General features: G+C 37.2%; 1 long non-coding RNA gene across 1 annotated transcript; it reads left to right on the forward strand.

The window, feature by feature from the left end:
- The first annotated feature begins 941 nt into the window (after positions 1 to 941).
- On the forward strand, positions 942 to 24,181 carry LOC307121459. The gene is made up of 5 exons (XR_013815947.1): positions 942 to 963; positions 8,771 to 8,866; positions 12,629 to 12,807; positions 12,918 to 13,075; positions 23,096 to 24,181. It is a non-coding gene; the product is annotated as an uncharacterized lncRNA (long non-coding RNA).
- Positions 24,182 to 24,427: the final 246 nt, after the last annotated feature.

Consider the following 24,427-nt stretch of genomic DNA (forward strand, 5'->3'; position numbering starts at 1 on the left):
ATTCTTTAAATAATTATTTTATTTGAATAATTGCAGGATATTTATATATGATAATAATTCACTTCTACCCAGAGTTACTTTAATATCATTGATATAGGCCTACTATTATTTTGTTTATTTTTATTTTTTACTATTTTGAATTAGAATTTATTTTTATTGATTTTTTTCACTTTAATTTTAGTTAAAGTTTAAGCAATTTTGTTGTGTTTTTGTCATTTTGAATATATTTTTAAATATATAGTTTTTGTTTTATTTGTATTTATTAGATTTAGTTATTGAATGTTAAATTAGCCTACATGAGAAATGTTACCTATACAACTAGCTCAAATAAAATAAATCATAATTTTATCAGTTAACGTTTATTTCAAGTAACAAACATTTTTTTTTAAATGGTTTTAGTTAACCTGTGAAACACGGCAGTGTAAAAAAAGAATTATTCTATCAGTTCAGCTTAAATAATAAATGTGGTTCAGATAACATCATATTTTGAGTTTCTGTTGATTAAACCAATCTCCTTCATTGTATTAACTCAAAATTTTAATCTCAATGACCTCAAAATTAAGGCAACGCGCTTACTTTTTTAAGTTAAACCAACAATATTTTTTTACAGTGTATGAACCAATTATATTTGACCTTGTCTTTAAATCTTCCTGCCGTGTTTTTTAATCATGCCGTGTTTTCAATATGCTCCCTGCACTCTATAAATAAAATCATATCATCAATGTGGATCATCTAACCCTGCCTATTTCTCTGATGTTATATATCTTTACATAAACACAACATATCTAAACAGGATCATTTAACTATTTATCTAACCAGGGCCATTGCTAAAATCCATAGGGCCCAGGACAGCATTTAATGGGTGGACCCCCTTGGCCTCAAAGGGTAGACAATACCACAGCACAGAGGACCTGGTTGGGCCCCCCTCATTACTGGGACCAGGACAGCATTGAAGACAGCCCTGTATGTACCCCGCCAACTTTCTTTCCTATCTACTTCATAATCAAATATTTTTCTAATTGTTGTCTTTTACTGCAGGGACATGCACGTTTTGTGTGTGTGTGTGTGTGTGTGTGTGTGTGTGTGTGTGTGTGTGTGTGTGTGTGTGTGTGTGTGTGTGTGTGTGTGTGTGTGTGTGTGTGTGTGTGTGTGTGTGTGTGTGTGTGTGTGTGTGTGTGTGTGTGTGTGTGTGTGTGTGAAAAGCCACGGTTTCCTTGAATATAAAGTGAAGACAGAATCGACTTCACACTCATTTTAACTGCCTGAACTATTCCTCTGAAGTCTTTGGCCCCATGTTACCAAAATTAACTGAATTTTCTCTGTCCACATGCTGTGTTTATACTGGATACAGGTTACAAAAATTTACTTTCTGATTAAATATTCCACATTGCTTTTTATCTAAATATCCTCTGAGGTCTGCGAGACCTCACGGCTGTCCCGTGTGACGTCTCGTGACACTCTTGATTTCCCGCGCATGTTTTACGGTAAATGCGCTTGAGTGTGAAACATTTATGATCCTGTTACAGCATTTACCAGACGCAAACAAAACAGAAGAACAGATTAGTCTGGTTACACATCATTTTTTACAAAGCTTTTTTCATTTCTGTATTTAATTAAAGCTCCTTCGTTAATTGTAATTTCGGTGCCTCTTTGCACAAAATCAAATAGATTTAAAACTTGAACATCAAGATTTTCCTCTGATAATATACTATAGCATTTTGTCTGTAAAATATGATATATAGTAATAACTTAAATACTAGGCTATAGTATTAACTTCATGTACTTCTGTAAATATCATTATAATTCAAATCAAATTTAAATGCAGTGGTACATGATAATTTATAATAATATTATTCTGACTATATTACTGTTATTATAATTTGATATATATTTTAAAATATTTAAAAATAATATTTAATATGCATGTTTTATACATTTAATTGTAATTATAACAATTATATTATATTATTTCAATTCGTTTTATTACATTCAATTGAATATATTAATTGTCATTTTACCATAATTGGCCATATTATTTTTGAGCATCATATGATGTGTTTCTCTGAATGATAGAGGTGTTTTTGCATTCTGATCTGTAATATCTACAGTAGCTGTGATTCATTGGTCAGACGCCAGTATGTGTGTTTTAGTCTGTGATTCAACTAGTCTTCTATGTACATAAGCAGAGCTAAAGTCAGTTTCCGCCTAAGCCGTTATAGTGTGTGTGTGTGTGTGTGTGTGTGTTAATGCAGACTGTGTGTGCAGGAATGACTGGTTTCCTGACTTTGTACTGGAACACAATTACTCTGGGACCAGAAACCTGAGGCCTTAAGGTCTGAGGCCTCGACAATCATTTACCTGCTACTGCTTAACTAAAGCAATCTCTGACCTTCCTAGTTCATATTTGAAGAGGAAAAGATGCCACATTATGAGCAGTTTAAACCTTCAATCGCTGATATTCTGATATGATTTACTGTATTGACAATTGATGTAGTATTACAGCTGTAGTGCAGGCCTATTTATTTACAGTCCCTCCATATACAGAATATTTACATGTACCATTTCTGCAATGACGCGCATTTAAGACGTTGCACAGTCCAGGCAGTTTTGGTTGTAAAAGTATTTATTTATTGCTTTATTTTTCCATTGTTAAGTTTAGCAGGTGCTGAATATTCACAAGCATTGCTAAAAGGGTTTTGAGCCACTGATTAACATGTGACTCATAAATGCACACTCATGTTTCATTGAGTTTTTTTTTATGTAGAAAAGGTCTCTCATATTATTGCAGAAGTGAAAGCAGTTTCAAAAATTGAAAATGTTATAAAAGTTTAAGTTTACGGTAAAACAAATGTACTGAACTAAACATTTCAATTGTATGCAAAATACACTACATGCCAAAAGTATTGGGACACCCCTCCAAATCATTTAATTCAGGTTTTCCAATCACTTCCATGGCCACAGGTGCATCAAATCAAGCACTAGGCATGCAGACGCTTCTACAAACATCTGTGAAAGAATGTGTGGCTCTCAGGAGCTCAGAGAACTCAAGCGTGATACCGTGATAGTTTGCCACCTGTGCAATAAGTCCATTCGTGAAATTTACTCACTACTAAATATTCCACAGTCAACTGTTAGTGCTATTAAAACAAAGTGGAAGCAATTGGGAACAACATCAACTCAGCCACAAAGTGGTAGGCCACAGAGTGGGGTCAGCACATGCTGAGGGTCACAGTGTGCAGAAGTCGCCAACTTTCTGCAGAGTCAATAGCTACAGATCAGATTAGCTCAAGAACAGTGTGTAGAGCTTCATTGAATGGGTTCCCATGGCCGAGCAGCTCACCCCAAGCCTCACATCACCAAGTGCAATGCAAAGTGTGGGATGCAGTGGGGTAAAGCACGCCGCTACTGGACTCTAGAGCAGTGGAGACGTGTTCTCTGGAGTGACCAATCACGCTTCTCTGTCTGGCAATCCGATGGACGAGTCTGGGTTTAATGGTTGCCAGGAGAACGGTACTTGCCTGACTGCATTGTGCCAAGTGTAAAGTTTGGTGGAGGGGGGATTATGGTGTGGGGGTTGTTTTTCAGGGGTTGGGCTTGGCCCCTTAGTTCCAGTGAAAGGAACTCTTAATGCTTCAGCATACCAAGACATTTTGGACAATTTCATGCTCCCAGCTTTGTGGGAACAGTTTAGGGACGGCCCCTTCCTGTTCCAACATTACTGCGCACCAGGGCACAAAGCAAGGTCCATAAAGACATGGATGAGTGAGTTTGGTGTGGAGGAACTTGACTGGCCTGCACAGAGTCCTGACCTCAACCCGATAGAACACCTTTGAGATGAATTAGAGCGGAGACTGAGAGCCAGGCCTTCTCGTCCAACATCAGTGTCTGACCTCACAAATGTGCTTCTAGAAGAATGGTCAAAAATTCCCATAAACACACTCCTAAACCTTGTGGAAAGCCTTCCCAGAAGAGCTGAAGCTGTTATAGCTGTAGGGTGGGCCAACTCCATATTAAACCCTACGGATTAAGAATGGGATGTTTAAAGTTCATGTGCATGTAAAGGCAGGCGTCTCAAAACTTTTGGCAATATAGTGTATGTATTGTGCATAATAATTTGAGCTCTAAAATTGCTAGAAAATCAAACCGTCATGTCTACGCAAGTTGTGTTCCAAATTGTTGATATCACAAACATTTTAAAGGATTTAAAGTACACTTCATAGTAAACAATGTCCGATTTATGATGATTACTAAAATGTGATGTGATAAAATGTAAGAGGGGAAAAAAGGCTGCAAAAAAGTTTGGCTACTGTGACACTAGCTGTTTTCATCCAAAGTTGTGAATTTAACTTGTGTTCAAAATTGGAATATCGCTTCATTCACTTGCGAATAAAGCAGTGTTTCCATATCATATGTTGAAGAACACAAAATTGTCGCTTCCTAGGAAATTGGTGCTAAATATCTGTAATAAGTTGCTACAACTGAGGAAGAAACTGTGGCTCTTTTTTTCTACATCGTAAATGACTTGCGTCTCAGAGTGCGCAGACGAAACGATATAAACGCTCATATTATCTTGTGTTCGAATGCCTGGTATTTGGGAATGCAATCGTGTGAGATGCTTCTGGGAGGGAATTAAACCAAATAATTTTAATGAGACTTTGGCTCAAGCATTTCAGAATTATTAAACCAACATTTGAGATGCTGTGCGATGCGATTGGTCCTCTGGTTAGTCCAGTTATCCAATCACAACCTTTTTTGTTGCTCATCGAGGGATTTATTGAGTATATGTGTTTCCATCATTTTCTATGAGGATGTCTTCTTATCGGATAAAAAATGTATCAGCCTCAATTGAGTGCATACGTTTTTTTGCGCATTTTTGGTGTTTTGGTCGATCAGATTACAAGTAGCTGAGGGAGACATATTCCTATTTACACCTGGTGTTTTAATCCATCTATTTTGTCCACTTTCAGCCACTTCTGTCCTGATTTCTTCAAGGGGAGGGTCTATGGGCAGGAAAACGTATGCATTTTTCCAGATCTTTCGATCTAATGACGATATTTACATATGAATGCGAACAACGGAAAAACACACAGAGAGCAGCAGCTTTCGTTTCTGCTCTGACAGCCACAAGACCAGCCGAACGCTGTGAGTGTGTGTTAGAAATCAGGAAAGGAGAGATTGTGCTTGATACGTTTTTTCATCTTCAAACCAAACTTGGGTCTCCAGCCGACAAAGTTTAAATCCCGTCTGGCTAGTGCGCTTCCCATGTTTCCGCATTAGGTCAGTAGTGGAGAGTAGGTTAGTCTTTTGTGGCTATTCAAACAAATTCGACTACATGAGCGTTTAGACTACGGATGCAATCCGGTCGATTGTGTTTTACCTCTGGAAATGGTAGAAAGTGGACAAGTTCAAAATGTTTTAGGCCACGTTTACACCTGTGTCGTCCACTCGTGATCCGATCGACCAAAACGATTCTTAATACCAGGTGTAAACAGGGCCTCTGCATTTTCATCCAGCAGTTTTTTTATGTTATCCCAAAATAAAAATAGGTGGATGGAAACATCGCTATTGACAGTTAACAGGCTAAAGAACGCTATAAAATTAGATAATTCAAATTGAATTTTTGTAATTTGTATATTTAATGAATGCCCCTAAAACAACTTGAACAACACCTTCCTCTAATATAGCATTTTGTCTGTAATTATTATAGTATTTACTTCTATAAATATCATGAGACATAATGTTTTAAATACACTCCCCGGCCATGGTATAAGGATATAAATAAATGTTGTGATGTTATTTCCATACATTTTTGGTCCAGATCTTGTATTGCCAATGCAAGAGTCCAGCACTCTTTAAAGTCTCCTCCAGCACATCCCAAAGACTTTCAATGAATTTAAGGTCTGGACTCATGTGTGTAAATGATCCTTCATTCTTTCACAGTTTGACCTGATGAATCTGGACATTGTCATCCTGGAATATGGCCATGATCTGTCTTCCTACATGGTTGTTTAAGAAATGAAAAGCTACACACTCCATCAATGAGGGTTAGAAGAACTGTTGCCAAACGTATAACATGCTAGAAACATAATAATCACTGCAATAATGATCCAGTCATAGACTCTTAAGAATTTGCCTATTGAAATCCAAGCGACTTTATCTTGGGCCGGGCCATGTAGCCACAGATTTTTTCAACTCTGTAGTTGTTTGGTTCATGCTTAAGTTAAATCTCTCCTCAGATCAGTCTGCAAACGTCCAAATCGAGATATCAGATAAACGCTCTAATTAGCAGAGGGCGTGATTTGGGCGTTTCTTCTACCCTGTAGTGTCCCAGCGGGGGTCTGCGTCTCTTTTGGAGACCACCCTGCCCCCTTTGTAATCAAGAGAACGCTGCCAGAGATAAACACGTCTGCCTCCGTCACCTCGCTATCAGACACGAGCGGTATAAATAACAACCCCTAACATTCTTCATCGCTGCGGAGATAACAACAAGAGGACCTAAATGAGAGCACTCACACCCCGTTAGTTGTTTAGAGGAACTGCAGGGGTCAAGCAGGGGGTCAGTAATAAAATTCAAAAGATGTAAAAGTTCATAAACAAACGGAGGGATTCTGGTTTTCTCAAGGAACAGGGAATGAGTGAAAGGGATAGAGTGTCGACTCGTGTTCTCCGCTATAAATCGTGTTTGTGTATAGCTCGGTTCCTCTGTTATGATCCAAATGACAGTGTGCAGATCTCTACTGCATGAGAGGAGCCGCAAATCAGACACGTTTGTTTGACAGAGGCAGGCGAGATGTTCTCGCTTTGGGTCTGCGATTTACATGGTCACAGGATTACAGCATTAATGCTGAGAAACAGGCAGAACATGCATGGTATACACTGTAAAAAATATTTTTGATGTTATAAGTAAAAGAAAGATTATTTGAAATACTATTTCAGTTTTTCAAAATTTCACATTTAATTCAATGTGTTACTTGCTATTTCTTTGCAATTGTTTGTGAAAATTGTGTCAGATTTTTCAGTGTACAAGCAGAGATTTATCTGTGCTAAAAACATTGAAAACAATGTATAGATGAATTATAAAACATACAATAAATCTGCTGAAAATGCAGGTTTGGTCCAGGGTTATTATTGTTAACTAAAGCTAAACACACATACAAGCTGACATAAAATAAAATATAAAAACAAAACAAAATGTGCCTTGACAATAAACTTAAATAAGTTTATAAACTGGAAATAAATCAAACTAAAACTGAAATAAAAAAATAATATAAACCCTAAACATTAAATTCACATACCGAAATTACAAAAAAATATAAACAATAAAAGCTAATTTAAAACATTAATAAAAAAAACTATAATAAAACTTTGATCAAAAGATCTTTTGCGACAACATCAGAGGAATATAAAAAAAATAATTTTAGTTCCTGAAAACAAACAGAAAAAGTTTATTTGGGCAAATGTAAGCGAATACTCCTTTAAGGGGCCGTTTACATGACACCGTTTTCAAATAAAAATTTACTTTTTATGCGCTTTGGCTGTTCATTTATACAACAAAGGCGTGTAATTAAGCCTGAAAACGCAAACATTTGAAAACGGGGTTTCAAAGTCCCGTCATAACCCGTCACAGTCAGTTATGAATGACCATTCAAAATGGCGGAATTACATAAAAAAAGTTGAGTTTGCAATGCATCACAGTTACTGCGTTGCTAAACATATCCATCATAAAACAGTTGTCAAAAATTAAATGTTTAGCTACTCATAATTTACCACGCATGCACTCTTTCACTGTAAAAACGTGTCATGTTGGAATTTACACTCATCTTCATTGAACATTAAGCCCCGCCTTCTTTGAACTGATTGGCCAGCATTTTGACATTGACGTGCGCTGTTAGGCCGCTGAGGCTGACCAGCCTTAAAATTATAATTATTTAACTGTCTGCCATTCTAACGACAAACAAAGTGGTGCGTAATTTGATCAAATATCAAATATTCGGGACGGGGGGGACAATTTGGGGAGGGGGGGGGGGGGTGGGGGTGGCTCAGTGCCTATATGGTGGTTACGGCCCAGCCTAAATGCAGTCACAAAACTTTCTTAACTTGAATTTAACTCATGAAAATTTAAAATCTATCAAAGTAAATATTAACTCAGTTCAGCTGAAACTGTCATGTCGGACTACAGACGGCTGATCTCAGATCAGCAGAGGGTCACTGAAACCGGCTTTAATGTGCGCTGTTTCTCTCGGTGCTGTCAGCTGTGTTTGACGTACCGCAGAGCTGCCTGTAAAATATTCAAAAGCTCTTATTGCAGTTTCGTGTCCGTCTGAAGATGGTGTTGAGATTCGGAAGTCCTAAATTTGTTCCTGGTATAAACCACATTTCCAAATTTAACAGGATGATTCACCTTGTCCTCGTCTGTCTGGAAATTGAATCAAGAGTATAACGTCATAGAGTTTTTGTTGTCATTGGGGTTATTATCAAATTCATGTTGAATTTTAATGTTACCTTAATTGCCTCCGAGGATCATATATTGAACAAAAATTTAAATATTTCATTTTATCATTTTCCGACCTCTCTAACCCTTTAGCAAGTTATTTTTGTTACTGTACCTTTAAGATTGTGTATGTACTGTAGCTGGTCTGGCTTGATGGTTTTATAGGGATTTTGGGCACAAGAACAAGCTATACCAGCCAAGACTAGAAACTAAATTAGTGTTTTTCACACTGTTTGATTTTCATGTGTAATAATCACATAATGATCCTGTGATTTTTAGGTGTTTGTCTGAGGGGCTTTGGTCTCCCATGATGCTCAAAGAACAACTGCAACCAAGGAAACCAGACGACTGTCATTCGTCTGTAACACACAATCGGTAAGCCATTTTCTGTAACGCTCTCTCTCTCTCTGAGTTCAAAGTTTTCTTCATCACATGCTCGTCCGGTGGCCCAACAGTGAGTGTTTTGTTGTGTAAGCTGTGCATTGGACAGTAAAAAAGACAATAGATCGTATATGACTGTAAAAGAAGACAATAAACACACACCAAGGTCTCATTTGGGAAAGTGAAGCCATGCAAATGTAGTGTTTCTCTCTCTCACAAAAACACACACACACAAGAAAAACAGACATTGAGTAACTATTTAAGAAGTGCTGGAGTGACTGTAAACTGTTTCATGCCGTTGTATATACACTCTCGGCTCTCTCGGGTTTATAGAGGCTCGAGATTGGCTCCTTTTAAGGTGAATTCCCTGTTTGCTCTCTGCATTGAACGTCTGCTGCCAAGAGCTGTTGAGAGGCCGTTCCAGTGAGAGAGAGAGAGAGAGAGAGAGAGAGAGAGAGAGAGAGAGAGAGAGAGAGAGAGAGAGAGAGAGATACAAGCCCTCGTGGACAACAGGAAATACTCATAGGAAGGTAAGATCACTAAAAACACAGCTCAATTGTTTTTTTTATAGACACAGGCAGCAATGAAATTAAATATAAAATAGATAAAACAAAATAGATTATTATTAATAATAATAAACAATAATAACATATTTACTATGGTCATGCAGAATAAGACATTAATATGTGCTTTATCCTAGTTATGATAAGTGTATATATATATAATTACATATTATGTACATATTAAATATTTCTATTAAATAGCAGCATTAGTATTTAATATATTAAAATATATATTGAATACATCTAAATATTAAATATATACGTACATATATATATAACATTTATTATTGACTATTTTTGACAATATTTATTAAAAATATTGACATTATATAACAGCATTAGTATTTAATATATTAAATATTAAATATATACGTAAATATATGTAACATTTATTAGTTTTAACAATTTTTTATTATAATATGTATAATATACAATTTGTTAACTAATACATTTTATATATTTCTATTTGACTTTACTTTATATAACAGGATTAGTATTTAATATATTAAATATATAATGAATACATCTAAATATTAAATATATACACTCACCTAAAGGATTATTAGGAACACCTGTTCAATTTCTCATTAATGCAATTGTCTAATCAACCAATCACATCGCAGCTGCTTCAATGCATTTAAGGGTGTGGTCCTGGTCAAGACAATCTCCTGAACTCCAAACTGAATGTCAGAATGGGAAAGAAAGGTGATTTAAGCAATTTTGAGCTCATGGTTGTTGGTGCCAGACGGGCCGGTCTGAGTATTTCACAATCTGCTCAGTTACTGGGATTTTCACACACAACCATTTCTAGGGTTTACAAAGAATGGAGTGAAAAGGGAAAAACATCCAGTATGCGGCAGTCCTGTGGGTGAAAATGCCTTGTTGATGCTGGAGGTCAGAGGAGAATGGGCCGACTGATTCAAGCTGATAGAAGAGCAACTTTGACTGAAATAATAACTTGTTACAACCGAGGTATGCAGCAAAGCATTTGTGAAGCCACAACACGCACAACCTTGAGGCGGATGGGCTACAACAGCAGAAGACCCCACCGGGTACCACTCATTTCCACTACAAATAGGAAAAAGAGGCTACAATTTGCACAAGCTCACCAAAATTGGACAGTTGAAGACTGGAAAAATGTTGCCTTGTCTGATGAGTCTCGATTTCTTTTGAGACATTCAGATGGTAGAGTCAGAATTTGGCGTAAACAGAATGAGAACATGGATCCATCATGCCTTGTTACCACTGTGCAGGCTGGTGGTGGTGGTGTAATGGTGTGGGGGGTGTTTTCTTGGCACACTTTAGGCCCCTTAGTGCCAATTGGGCATCGTTTAAATGCCACAGCCTACCTGAGCATTGTTTCTGACCATGTCCATCCCTTTATGACCACCATGTACCCATCCTCTGATGGCTACTTCCAGCAGGATAATGCACCATGTCACAAAGCTCGAATCATTTCAAATTGGTTTCTTGAACATGACAATGAGTTCACTGAACTAAAATGACCCCCAGTCACCAGATCTCAACCCAATAGAGCATCTTTGGGATGTGGTGGAACGGGAGCTTCGTGCCCTGGATGTGCATCCCACAAATCTCCATCAACTGCAAGATGCTATTCTATCAATATGGGCCAACATTTCTAAAGAATGCTTTCAGCACCTTGTTGAATAAATGCCACATAGAATTAAGGCAGTTCTGAAGTCGAAAGGGGGTCAAACACAGTATTAGTATGGTGTTCCTAATAATCCTTTAGGTGAGTGTACGTATATATAATATATAATAATATTTATTAGTTTTAACAATTTTTTATTATAATATGTATAATATACAATTTGTTAAAACTAATATATATATATATATATATATATATATATATATATATATATATATATATATATATATATATATATTATTTAACAGCATCAGTATTTACTATATTAAATATATATAATAAATACATATACATATTAAATATATATATATATATATATAAATTAAATAAGACAATTGCTGATATATAGTACAATGATAAAAATAATGTAGATGGCATAGCTCAGTCCAAGTATTTGATGAGAAATATTTGCGCTCACATTAAGATCTCTGTTTGATTACAGACTTTGGTATCTTGGCTCTAGAGGAGACACACATGAGATTAGGAGGATCTCCTTTCGCTCTCCATTCTCAGTGCTAGGAGGAACAGTTGCGATATATGAGAGATCTACATAATCTGACATGTGTCTCCTTTAGAGGTTCAGGAGATGCCAGCAGAGCAAGTATAACATACGTCCATGTGAATTGTATATTTCTATATGCTGTATTTGTTTCTATTTTTATGATTTTGGCAGAAACATCTGAGACAAAGTTGATGCTTAACTGGAACATAAATGAGATCTCTCTCCTCATTTCCTCCCAAAACACTCATAAATCTCTCTTCCCTCTGCTTTTCAGCACAACTAGACACAGAAGTTCATAGCTGTTGACACACATCAACTAAATAAACCAGGCCGCTGAGTGATTCCTCACCCAAATGCGTGATATGCGAGTAAAAAAGCACAGATTTGCTGATTAGTAAGGCTTAAATATTCTTTACGACACCCATTGGCTTTCTTTTCCCATTGTTTAAGATGAGAAAGAGTATTTTTTATATCAAATATCCCAGAGCTCAAATGTAAACAAATGACTTTCAGAAGACCAAGGCCTTTTATGGAGTCCAGAGCAGCTGAGATAAATTAAACTGTCAGTGTTTATTTTCCAACAAATCAGCAGTTGAGCACTCCAGCCCTTTGTCAGCTGATAAAACACGCTGACGGAGGGAGAGAGACAAAACTAACATAAACTAATATGAAGACCAGAAAACCCAGACTTAAAAGGATAAACGGGGGGAAAAAAGATGGAAGTAGAAGTTTACTACGTAATCCAGTGTTATCGGCATGGAAGATCTGGGTCTTGTAAACCCGTGTGGTCAAGAAGCTTGAAAGTCTTTTATTAGCTTAAGGATTTTAAAGGTCTGTTTCTGCACTAATAGATCCTCTTCGTCCTTTTAGGGAGGAGAGGCGCTCATGTACATCAAAGCATGAAGAACATGAGAAATATCAATGCCAGCTATTGTTACACGCTGTGTGTCCGTACAGTGGTGAGTCCAGTTGTGTGTGTGTGTTACTGAACATTTCTGTGTTTTTTATTTCCGTAAAAGGCCTGGCTGACAGTCGTATTGTTGACTAGGGGCCGGAGCGACACCGGCCCCCTGAAGCGTCCACCTGATATAGCAGCGCAAGATCACAGACATGGACTTTCAGTCCGGTCCAAACTGAAACTTCAACTTGTGTACAGATTTTGATGGATGTCCCAGCATGCACAATTCCCAAACTAACAGTAAGTTCAAGTAAGGTTGTCCCAGCAGGGTTGTGCACTATTCAGAAACTGAACTTAGGATGCATTTTTAAATCACCCATTTCAAAATTGAATTTTACTTCATTTCCCAGAATGCATCATCCGCCTTCGCAAAGACCGACCCACCTTAGTTACAGTTGCTATGTCTGACAAGCCATGGCGCTCTCATGCCACACATCATGTTTTCAAGCAGAGGAAAAGGCATCGTGGAGCAAAGATGACAATGACAACGTGCGGCGAGCCAGGACAGGTCAGGTTACTTTTGATATAAAGTCTCAGGTTTCAAGTTTGATTTAAAAAAAGAAAGAAATTCAAACAATAAATACTGTGAACCGATCATCTCTTCTTACTAGTTCATTTATACACAGTAAAGTTACACATTTTGGGTCAATATGTTGGGTTATTTTCCAAAAAGGTTAAAATGGTTGGGTTAATTTTAGTAATAACCCAGCTGTTGGGTTAAATACGGTTTCCGCAGTGACGGTTCAAATTTTAACGGTGACAGTCAACAGAGGAAGCTTCTGCAGTCTGATTATGAAATGTTTTTCCGGTTTTTTATGTATACAACTCTTATAACATTGAGTATTGTGTGCTGAAACGTTGAATATAGTCAAAATATAGTCAAAAAAACAAAATTCCCTTTAATCATTTTACAATCAAGTTTAATGCTCTCTGACAAGTGAGATTGGTTGGAAATAAATCCTAGCTATCCCAGTTGACTCGCTAGCAGTAATAAAATAATAAAACATTATTCTAGCGAAACTGTTTATAAACGTACAATGGTGATAAACTAAGTAGGCCTAGTCTGAAATCACTATCTAGCATTACATAACCCAAAGTTGGGTTACTTGTTGGGTTATTTTTAACCCAACGTTTTTAAGTGAGTAGCACCAAATAAACATGAAAGAACATCAGAAGGATAACCTCGGAAAGACGTCAGTACACACCATTTTACAAATTCAAGTCCACCGACGTTAATCTACTAACTCTCCTGACTGCTTTGTCGGACAAAATAGCAGATTCTGCGTTAAGATTGGTCAGATTGCGTGTCAATCAAAGTTTAGTAAATTCCTCTTCTTGTCATTCCAACTCAATTTCCTGTGACAAGTGGCCAATACCATTCAAATACCAACTCGTGAATTGAAATGGAGCCAATTCTGAATTTTGCACAACTCTGGTTCTCACACCTTTTGACCAATACATTTGCCCCACTCTTGTTTTATTTCCTTCAGGATAATGATATTTGACAAATGATTTGACAATAAAACTAAATAATTGGAATATTTCATCCAGATCTAATCTGAAAATATTTTAGATTTGATTCATTTTGATGACTTTTCCAGGTCTACATTATTACATTTCCCAGATTTTCCCCTGCTTTTCATAAATACCAAGTTTTGGCACCCATTACAATTCCCATGCCAATCTCTCCTAGAGTAGAAACTGTAGAAACCCTGTCAAGCTATAAATTAAGCATTCTCTGGGAATCGAAACCATGGCATTTGCATTGCTAGTTTTTATTACTCTACCAGTTTAGCTACACTCTAAAAAACACTGGGTTAAAAGCAACCCAATTTGGGCAGTTTTTAACCTAAGGGCTGGGTAAATATAGGACAGAACACATGTTGGGTTAATTTTACCCAGCAAATTGGGTTGTTTATTTAACCCAGCATAATCGTTGATTCGTTTTTACTATAATACTAGCTTTATTTTTACTTCATACAAGAAATAAATCCTCGGATTAACGGATTAATTTAAATCCTCTAAACGTTTTTAATATACTCCACACAACCACTGGTTTGCATGATAATACATTTAAGCTTGTTTAACAAATATTATAAGTAAAAATGAAACATTTAGAAGTAATTCAAGTGTATTCGGCCAGTCTCTGTTGGATCTCGCGCCGGAGCTTGTATCATGATCAGCGGGGGAACTTCTAACTTCAGACCGCCGCCCTGCGTTTCTCTTGTAGCTGAAATATGCTGTGACTGACTCCATAACCAGTCCATAAACAATCAGCGTACAGTTCTGAGAACATATTTTAACATCATAAGTATTTATTTTATATATCTTTCTGAATAAAATCATAAAATTTTATGCTCATTAGGCGCTTCCATCACGTGAAAAGACAGACGTGACACCCGTTTAGGTGACTCACATAACAACCTGTATGTTGCTTTGCATTTAATTAAACGATATGCAGCACAATAACTAATTTATAGATAAAATAAAATGTACACAAACCTGTATTTTACCGAACACATATACACAAAAAGCCAGAGATAAATAACTCAACCCCTGGGTTGTTATGTCTGACCCAGGATCTTGGTTACACAAAAACTACCCAAACACTCAAAAAATATCCCCTAAAATGTACCCCAAAGGCTCAACCCAGGATTTGGGTAGAAAAAAAACCCCAAGATTTTTTAGAGTGTATAGTAACTCAATTCAGTTCAAAATGGTTGGTGATGGTCTAGCTGGTGTACCAACATGATCTTAAAGCTGGCTTGACCAAGGAAATGTTTCTGTTTAAGCTAGTTACTTGCTTCACCAATGACGTTCACCAGAACCAAACCAGCATAGAAATTCATGCTCTTGTTTGTCAGTAACAATAGCACTGGTAGTCCTACATCTAAACAGCACTGATACGAAATCCTGTCAATGTGGCTTGGGTGCAGAGCATCTGCGCGGGATTCTGCGATCGTTGCTCTGGTGGGGTGTGGCGGTAGAAAGGCTTTACGACAGCAGGCTTTTAGCAGCCCTCAAGAGGGACCGTCTTCCGTCTCACTGCCTTTCCTTCCACACAGTCAAATCTTACAGTTCATTACCCAAACCGAGCTAAAAACGTCCTCGCGCTCGTGTTATGCCGGTCTGAGAGCGAACCAGAGAAAAGAAATGAAATGCACATCAAAGATACATGAGAACGGAGAAGGAGAGGAAAGCCGTCGCTTTCAATTTTTAATTCATCATGTGTAATCAAATGTTCATCTCACAAATCACAGCACACGAATGTGAAGGCAGAGAGAAGGGCCGTAAGACACTGAAGGGGATATAATCAGATTAGTGATGAATCAATATGGGTTCTTCAGTGATAGATTCCTAAAATTTTACATTTGAATTTGAGACCACCAGAGATGCCCATCAGACTCACCCTCATGTCGTTCCATACCCACATTTTTTATTACTATGAATGAGGCTTTCAGTCACGACAAAAACAAAAACTTCCCGGACGAGCCCCCCATTTGTTACATTCCGTGGCTCAAAAGAGACCCAACAAAAATAGGGACACACGAACAAGACAAAATATTTATTAACAAATTAGAACTATACAGAAAAAAACTATGCAATCTAAAAAAAATGGTGCTAAAAGTGGTTCTTTGGCTCGTAATCATAGGGGAACCACTTTAAGTGCTGTATAGCACCAAATCTTGGTGCTTCAGTGGTTCTTCAGCGGTTCTTTGGCTGAGGTGCTATATAGCACCGCTACCATATACAGATCATGTTAAGATATGGTTCTATATAGCACAAAAAGTGGTTCTCATATGATTATGAGCCAAGAACCACTTTTAGTGCCATATAGCACCATTTTTTCTAGTTTTTTTTGTTTTTTTCTAGTTTCAGCCCGATGCAGTTATCATTTTCACATCCAGCGCCACGGTGTTTAAATAGTGTTGTGTTCAGGCACATTGCTATTTTGTGCTTCAGATCATGCGCTCAGATCGTTAAAATAGGGCCCTTAAACTGCTGTGACTGAATCATTGAATCAGTGAGTTGAACGCAAAAATTACGTCAAATTACACAAACAAATTAGGTGCTTATATTTACAAAATGAGCCTACAAAGGCAGAAATAAGCCCTTTTAATAAATAAAAAATTCACGAAACTAAATGAAAATGTTTAGTGAAATTAGGAAATATTTAAGAGATTGTTAATTAAGTTGTATTCATGTGTGTGTGCATATATTTTGTTTTGAGTTTTACACAATTCTTTCGTAGTGTGGTTTTCGGTGAAGTGCATGTACTAAAATAAATAGGCATAGTGTGTACATTCTTCTACTTTTTCTCGCCGCTGTTTCCTGCTGGTTTATAAAACAATTACGCTGAGTCGCCCTCTGTCGTTTAAAAGAATAGCACAACGGCGAGCGTGTCAAGTATAAACGCCTTGTCCGTTTGGGGAGGAGAGCGCGCAGTCAGCGGAGGCTCGCGCTACAGAGCCAGGCGAAAGTATAAACAAGGCTTAAATGAAAATCAACGCTAGCCCACGGCATAGAGGTCCGACGCAGAAGTATGAATCAGCCTTTAAAGGGATAGTTCACCCAAAAAAAAATTATTTTGACATCACTTGCTCACCCTCATGTTGTTCAAAACCTGTATGAGTTTCTTTCTTCTGTTGAACTCTAAAGAATACATTATAAAGAATATGGGTAACCAAACACTTTACAGTAGCCATTAACTTCCATAGTAGGAAAATAAATACTATAAAGTTAATGGCTACAGTCAACTGTCTGGTTTCCAACATTCTTCAAAATATCTACTTTTGAGTTCAACAGAAGCAGGGTTCCCACTCTTTTTCAGCAACCATTTTCCAGTACTTTTCCAGGACATTTTAAATTTTACTACGGCGGGAATAAAAGACAAGGATCATGCCAAATATTGCTTTCTAAGTCTTTAAAAGCTGTACAGTTTATTGTCATTATTTAACAATCCAGCATTTTTCAATATGAGCTCTTAATCATACATTATGACTATGGAAGCTTGTTTACACCACAGAATAGAAAGAAAAGGTAATTGTGACTTTTTATCTCGCTATTCTGACTTTCTCGCAATTGCGAGTTTACATATTTGTGATATAAACGCGAAAATTGACGCAATTCTTTTTTCCTCAGAATTTGACTTTATAACTTGCAATTGCAGTTTAGATCTCACAATTCTGAGAAAAGAAGTCAGAATTACAAGATATAAACTCGCAACTGTGCAAAAAAGTCAATTGTGAAGAAAAGACTTGCGAGTTTATATCACGCAATTCTGACTATATCTTGCAATTCTGACTTTATAACACACAAATGTGACTTTATATCAAAATTATGTGATATGTAGCAGCTTACGAGTTAACATTCACTGCATACATTTGAGCAGTTAATAGCATTAGCATTAGCTAACGGCTACAAGTGGCAACACAAGACTAAACATCATTATTCAAAATACTACTCACAAATATCAAACTCAGCATTCCTGAACATGTGCTTTCTGCAACTAGCGCTAATTGTTTGGGCCAGCGATAAACTCTTTATAATCGGCTAAAGAATTAACTTTTTTTTAAAGAATTTTCCCAGACAACAACAAGATTTTCCAGGACATTTTACATTTGTTTCTCATACAAAGTGATCATATATTATTGGAACATAGGGATATTGTACTTTAATGCTGCTCTTTGAGTCCCTTTTTGAAGATGGAGCCGTTCATTGCTAAAGCTAAAAACAGACATCAAAATTTCTCATTTTGTCTTCTGCAGTAGAAATAGTTTCCTGATTTTCCTGATTAAGTAAGTAAAAAAAATAAATAAATAAAAATCCAAATAGAATCACAAAAATGCTAAATGCTTAACCACAGTATAATAATGTTTCCGTCCACTGATCTGAAGGCAGCCGGACATACACCTGCTTGAAGCTCTCGTGTTCATTGCGTCTCCTGCTGTTGCTGTCATACTAAATAAACCTCATTGTTCCCAGTCACAACATGCCTCTCGTCTGGCCTAGTGTGTGTTTTCCTGCGACCGACCCCTCCTGTTCCCCCCTGGACTCCATCACGTCGTCTGAGGCCTACCGTACAGACAGAGCGGATGCTGAACATGCCTTATTCATGCCCTCCAGCTCCGAGAAGCTCTAGCTGGGACAAGCCTTCTCTCCACTGAACCTCCATAAATGATGAGTGCTAAAGTCAGCGCTGGTGTAATCCTGCTGTTCCCAGCAGCACCGCCGCAGGGACGCTAAATCATTCACAGCGCCGTGGCTTCGGAAAGAAAAGTTTCTGCTCGCTTGTGGCCTACGGTAAAGTTGGCATGGCTAGTTTGGTCTAAGTTGGTCTTAACTCAAGGTCGTTGCTTGAATTCATGGGCCACCGGATGACGTTCCCAATGGAAACGATCCTGATGTTAGATTTAAGAAGCAGCTTGTGGAAAAAAAAATTGACCTCATTGTCGAACAGGAATTGTGAAGAGAAGAAAGACAGGAAGTGAGGTCATTGTACTCAGGGAAGCCCAGCTTGAGGAATTATACACCTGAGCATAAAGAGAGGACAACTCCATTGTTTGGAAAAGGAAAGGCACGTTATGGATTTTCCTATTTAAGGAATCTTAAATCTCCATCAGGGCTTTTTCAAAAATACCCTTGAATTGGTTCTGGCAATTAACCGGTATGAGAAGTTTTTATTTATTACCAGTAAATTACTGATATGATGCAATGTGTGAACAAAGAATGAAGATCCGAACAGGCTGATGTAAAAAAAAGTCTGCTTTGGGCCAATTATAAAGCTCTGTCAGAGCCATTCTGAGTAAGTTCTCCTGCTTTTGTTTTGCTATATAAACATGCGCTAAACTGACTGTATCAACGTTAAAGGCTTAGGAAAGAAGGAGACAGGAACTGGCGAACGATCAACGTAAAGTCAAAGTCTTTTCACTCGGCGGCCATCTTTGAAACGCCTCTCAGGCATGCAAGTGCAGCATCTCTTTGGCCCCATTTACACTGCATGGTTCAAGTCACCCAATTCCGATTTTTTTTCCCCTCTCATGTGGCACAGATCGGATATGACGTGTGAACGTGTAAGCAGGAAAAAAAGGTATGAATTCCGATATCCTCCGATCGGATTCAGGCCTCACTCATATGTGGTGATAAATCTGATATGATTCGGATACGGGCATTTGCGTCTGCCATGTAAGCGGTTAAATCGGACATTCCCCAGCAAATACGAGTCGTACGTCATTGAAAAAGGGACGGAGGCGAATGACGTCAACTCTGGTGGACACAAACACTAAAACCACATGACACTAATGGTGGAGTATTGAGGAGGTTTCAGGTCTTTTAAGCCTTTGGGGTGAAGACACTGTACATGTAATAATTTAATCTGCGTCCATTGCATATTGCGCCGTTTTACTTCCTTTTCCGGGTCAGAACGTCTTGGGTGGTTTCGCCTGTGTATAGTGTTAATGCAAATATTCTGACCGGAAAATTTTCTGTTTTGAAATGTAAAAAATCACTGCTTCATCGGAATGATATGAAACTTGGTGACTTTTCTGACATTAGGTATGTAAACACACAAAACAATTGGGGTCATGATTCGAGCATGGTAATTGGTCGTAAAAAAAAGTAACGTTCATTGTCTTCGGTCATAAATGACCGACCATAGGGAGTGAATGGGAAATCGGCAAAAACACAAAAATTCTCTGAATATTTGTGTGTACAATCTACAATTCGGCCACAATGCTGAAAAGTAAACAGCAGTAAAGGGATGACACTCTAAAACATCAAGAGTGTGATATTGACACATCCACTCACACACACACACACACACACACACACACACACACACACACACACACACACACACACACACACCTATGAAAAACTGAACCTATGAACCACATTTTTAATTTAAAAAAAAACACAGCTTCATCAGAATGATATGAAACTTGGTGACGTTTCTAGCATTAGCATATGTAAACACACACAAAATTGAGGGCATGATTTGAGCATGCTAAGTGGTCGTAAAAAAAACACTGCCACTTGTGCTCTTCTGTCAAAAATGACACCATAGGAAATGAATGGGAAATCTGCAAAAACAAAAATTCACAGAAAAAAATCTATATTTCAAACAAACAAACAAAATTCTAAAATGTTATAATAAATTGTCTTTGAGATTTTTTAAATATATATTCAAATCCATCAACAACAAAAGAAATCATTAAATGTGTTCAAAATTCTCAAGCCTCTCCATTGAGACCTCTAGTGATTACACCCATGGTTGCATGATTTCTTAAATAATTCCAAAAGAGAAACTAATCTGCCTTCAAATTTTTTTTATTTTGAAGGCCTAGTTTCTATTTTAACCTGAAATACTGCAATAATTAAAAAATAAAATAAAAAATTACCAAAAATAATGTTTGTATAATTTTCAATGGCAAAAATAAACCATAATTATTGCATAAATATAAAAAAATACCATAAAATCATCTCAAAATACAAAATTAAAAAAGAAAAAACATTATTGAAGAAAAATAAATTGCATTGGTTTTACTGGGGTGGAGGAAGTTTAATTTTTAGGTGTCTGGTCACTTATGACCGGGAAGACAACCAATGCAACCCCTAAACGCAGAGCACCAGAGGGTTTAAACATGATGTAAACGGGTCGTCAAAAAAATCGGATATAGTCACCAAGTTGGAACTGTGCATCAAGACCTGCAGTGTAAATGCAGCCTTTGAATGGGGAAAACTGTTCGCCAAACTTACGATTCAATTTCATATTTGAAATCACCAATGAAATCTGACAACAACTGTCTCATTAATTTTGTTTCTAAACGCTAAATCATGACAAAACAACTGAATTTTTCAGCCTGGACGAAGCTAACACGCATCCGCAGTCCTACGCGCACGTCTCAGAACACTGACTGTTTCTATAGCAACCGGAGCTTCTAACAGCAGCTGCAGTGACAAGTGACTTTACTAATCAACGATTGGCTCTTTCATTTAGAAGGCGGGGCTTATTCGCCATAATGGGTGTTGCACTTTCTCCCATTCATGAGTGCACCGTTTTCCTATATATGAAGTCTTTAGTAAAGTTGCATCATTAAATAAATAACAAAAGTAAAGTGGCAGGTCCTCACCGACGACTGCTGCATATGAACATGATAAAAACAACAACATAAATTCCAGGCCTGGTCCTCTCTCGTTCTTCACTGTCATCTCTCCTCTTTTCAAACATGGACAAACCCAACCACTGGGTTTAAAAATGTAATTAAAAAATGAAGTCAATATTTGACCCAAACGTGTTAAATATGGAAAACCTCAACAATTCACCCTTCGCCGCGAGTTTGATTGACAGACGATCTGACCAATCACATCGCAGAATCTGGCTTTTTGTCTGACAGCAGTCAGGAGAGTTAGTAGATTAACGTCGGTGGACTTGAACTTGGAAAACGGTGTGTACTGACGTCTTTCCGCGATTGAAACAACATTTCTTTTAGTGTTCATTCAGAGATCACAACACATTAAAGAGTCACAAAACGGTATTTATTGTTTAAATTTCTTTAAAAAAGACAACATTTTAAAGTTGAGACTTTGTTTCATATCAAAAGTAACTTTCTCTGTCCTGTCTGTCAGCGTGTTGTCAGTGTCCTCTTTGCTCCGCGATGTATTTTCTCTACGTTTGATTTGAGAGCGCCATGGCTTGTCGGACATAGCAACAGTAACTAAAGGGGGCGGGTCTTTGCGAACGGTCAATTGGCTTTAAAAAATTTGAATTTAAAAATGTTGTCCATATTTGACCCAAATATGGGTTAAAACAACCCACCATTTTTAAAAGTGATATTTCTTGTGTGAACAGCATATTTGTGTATTTACCAGAAAAGTCGTTATGGTAATTTTTACGGAAATTTACCGGGATTGCAGAGTGAAAGGGGCTTATGATTTTCTCAGATATTGTTAATATTGTGTCATAGAATTTTCTATAGTTCATTTTAATTATTAATTCTATAATAGTTTGATAATTTCTTAATCAAAATTTTGTCCGATACTGATAAGCCAATCATTTATTTTATGTTATGGCTGATAACCAATACATGTTAAATATTAAAAGATATATTTAATAATTCATATTTGTATAATAAATATTGTATACCATGTTCTATACTATACCTCAATAAATGAAAAATACAACACTAAAACTAAAATTAGTTGTTTTAAATACTACTTAAAGTGCATCACAACATTATAATGCACAGTATGAAAAATGGATATTAATTTTGAAATTTGCTAAAAAGACAGTGTTGTTAAATTATCAGTGTTTTTACAGATGAATTGTAACTGAGCATTTGATCTAAATAGGGGAAATGAGCACAGTAAACTAATAAACTGGTACCAATATATTCAGCTTTTTCTTAGTATTTTCAGTCTTGTTTTGATTGATCAGGCTGTGTATCACACCTCTCTCCCTCTCTCTCTCTCTCTCTCTCTCTCTCTCTCTCTCTCTCTCTCTCTCTCTCTCTCTCTCTCTCTCTTCCAGGTGATTCACCGCAGACAGACTCCCAGGAGGTCATGTGTCTGGACATGATGTCACACCACTAACATCATCTAGCCTCTGCTACCTGAAAGTGACAGCTTTCTTCATGGTGAAGAAGAGAAAGTCTGCATGGACTCTGCACTCTGCTCTCAAGTACTGTATACGTTTCCCTGCAGAACAGACACTGCTGTTGTGTTTTGGTGCACAGCTTGGGATGCTGGTGAGATGAAGGCTTCTTAGGCCCGAAACATACTCTGTGAATGGACGTGAACACAAACAGTTATAGTACTTGATTTCACATTGCGTTGGTTTTAACTAGCAACTCTTTCACCAAGCTCAGCCAGCTTCACAAGAACCAGCATACACCAGCTTGGAAATTCGAGATCTTTTCAGTTTGATTTAAAAGTGTCTTTCCATTGTTATTTTCAGCCTCGGTGTTCTGTCTCTTTTCTTCAGAGAGGAGGTGCTGCAGGTACAAGTAGAGCTGCGGTTTCACCTAAAAGCAGAAAGAGCGTCCCAAAGGTCCCTCGACATCCCCCGCATGTCTCCTTTCTCTTCCCTTCTTCTCTCTCTCTTTCTTTCTCGCCTCAATGAAAACGTCCGATCACGTTAGCCTCACCGCAGTGCTAAAACGCTCTCTCCGCGCCCCCTCTGTCCTCTGCGCTGTTGCCGCCCTCATTTCCACCAAACAGAAACACTTTGAAATCTCTGAAACAGGAAAGATCGCGGACCTCGCTTCCTGCGCCGGGTTTGCGTTTGATAACGCTCAACTCAACATAATGCCAATAATTATACAAAATTACAGTGATTTCGTAATGAGCTCTTGGATCTGTTCGTGTTACGGTCATGTTCTGCTCTCAAATCTTATCAGAGTTTTTGGGGTATTTCCAAAAGCAGAGCTGATTGATCAGCAGAGATGATCTATGCGCTAAACTCACATGTACAAGCACAGGGAAGCAGGAAGTTTAAAAGTCATGGCACAAAAATGTTTACAAATCACTTTTGTGTCAAAATGACACAATCTTCCTACAATCTCAAACTACTTATATTTGTCTATTTGTATATATCTCAATATTTTGTGAAAAACTAAATGTGATTCATGCACTTTTATAATAAAGTTAAATATTTATATTAATGTTCAATGATGTTTGTTAAAATAATAAAAAATATCAAAATAATACATTTATTTAAAAGGTTAAATGTTAATTTAAAAAAATATAGCCTAAAACATTACAATAATTTGTTTATTTGTATATATCTCAATGTTTTGTGAAAAAAATGTGATTCATGAACTTTTATAATAAAGTTAAATATTTATTTTTAATAGTATTTATT

This window comes from Gobio gobio (genome assembly GCF_949357685.1).
Source record: "Gobio gobio genome assembly, chromosome: 25".
NCBI lineage: Eukaryota > Metazoa > Chordata > Actinopteri > Cypriniformes > Gobionidae > Gobio > Gobio gobio.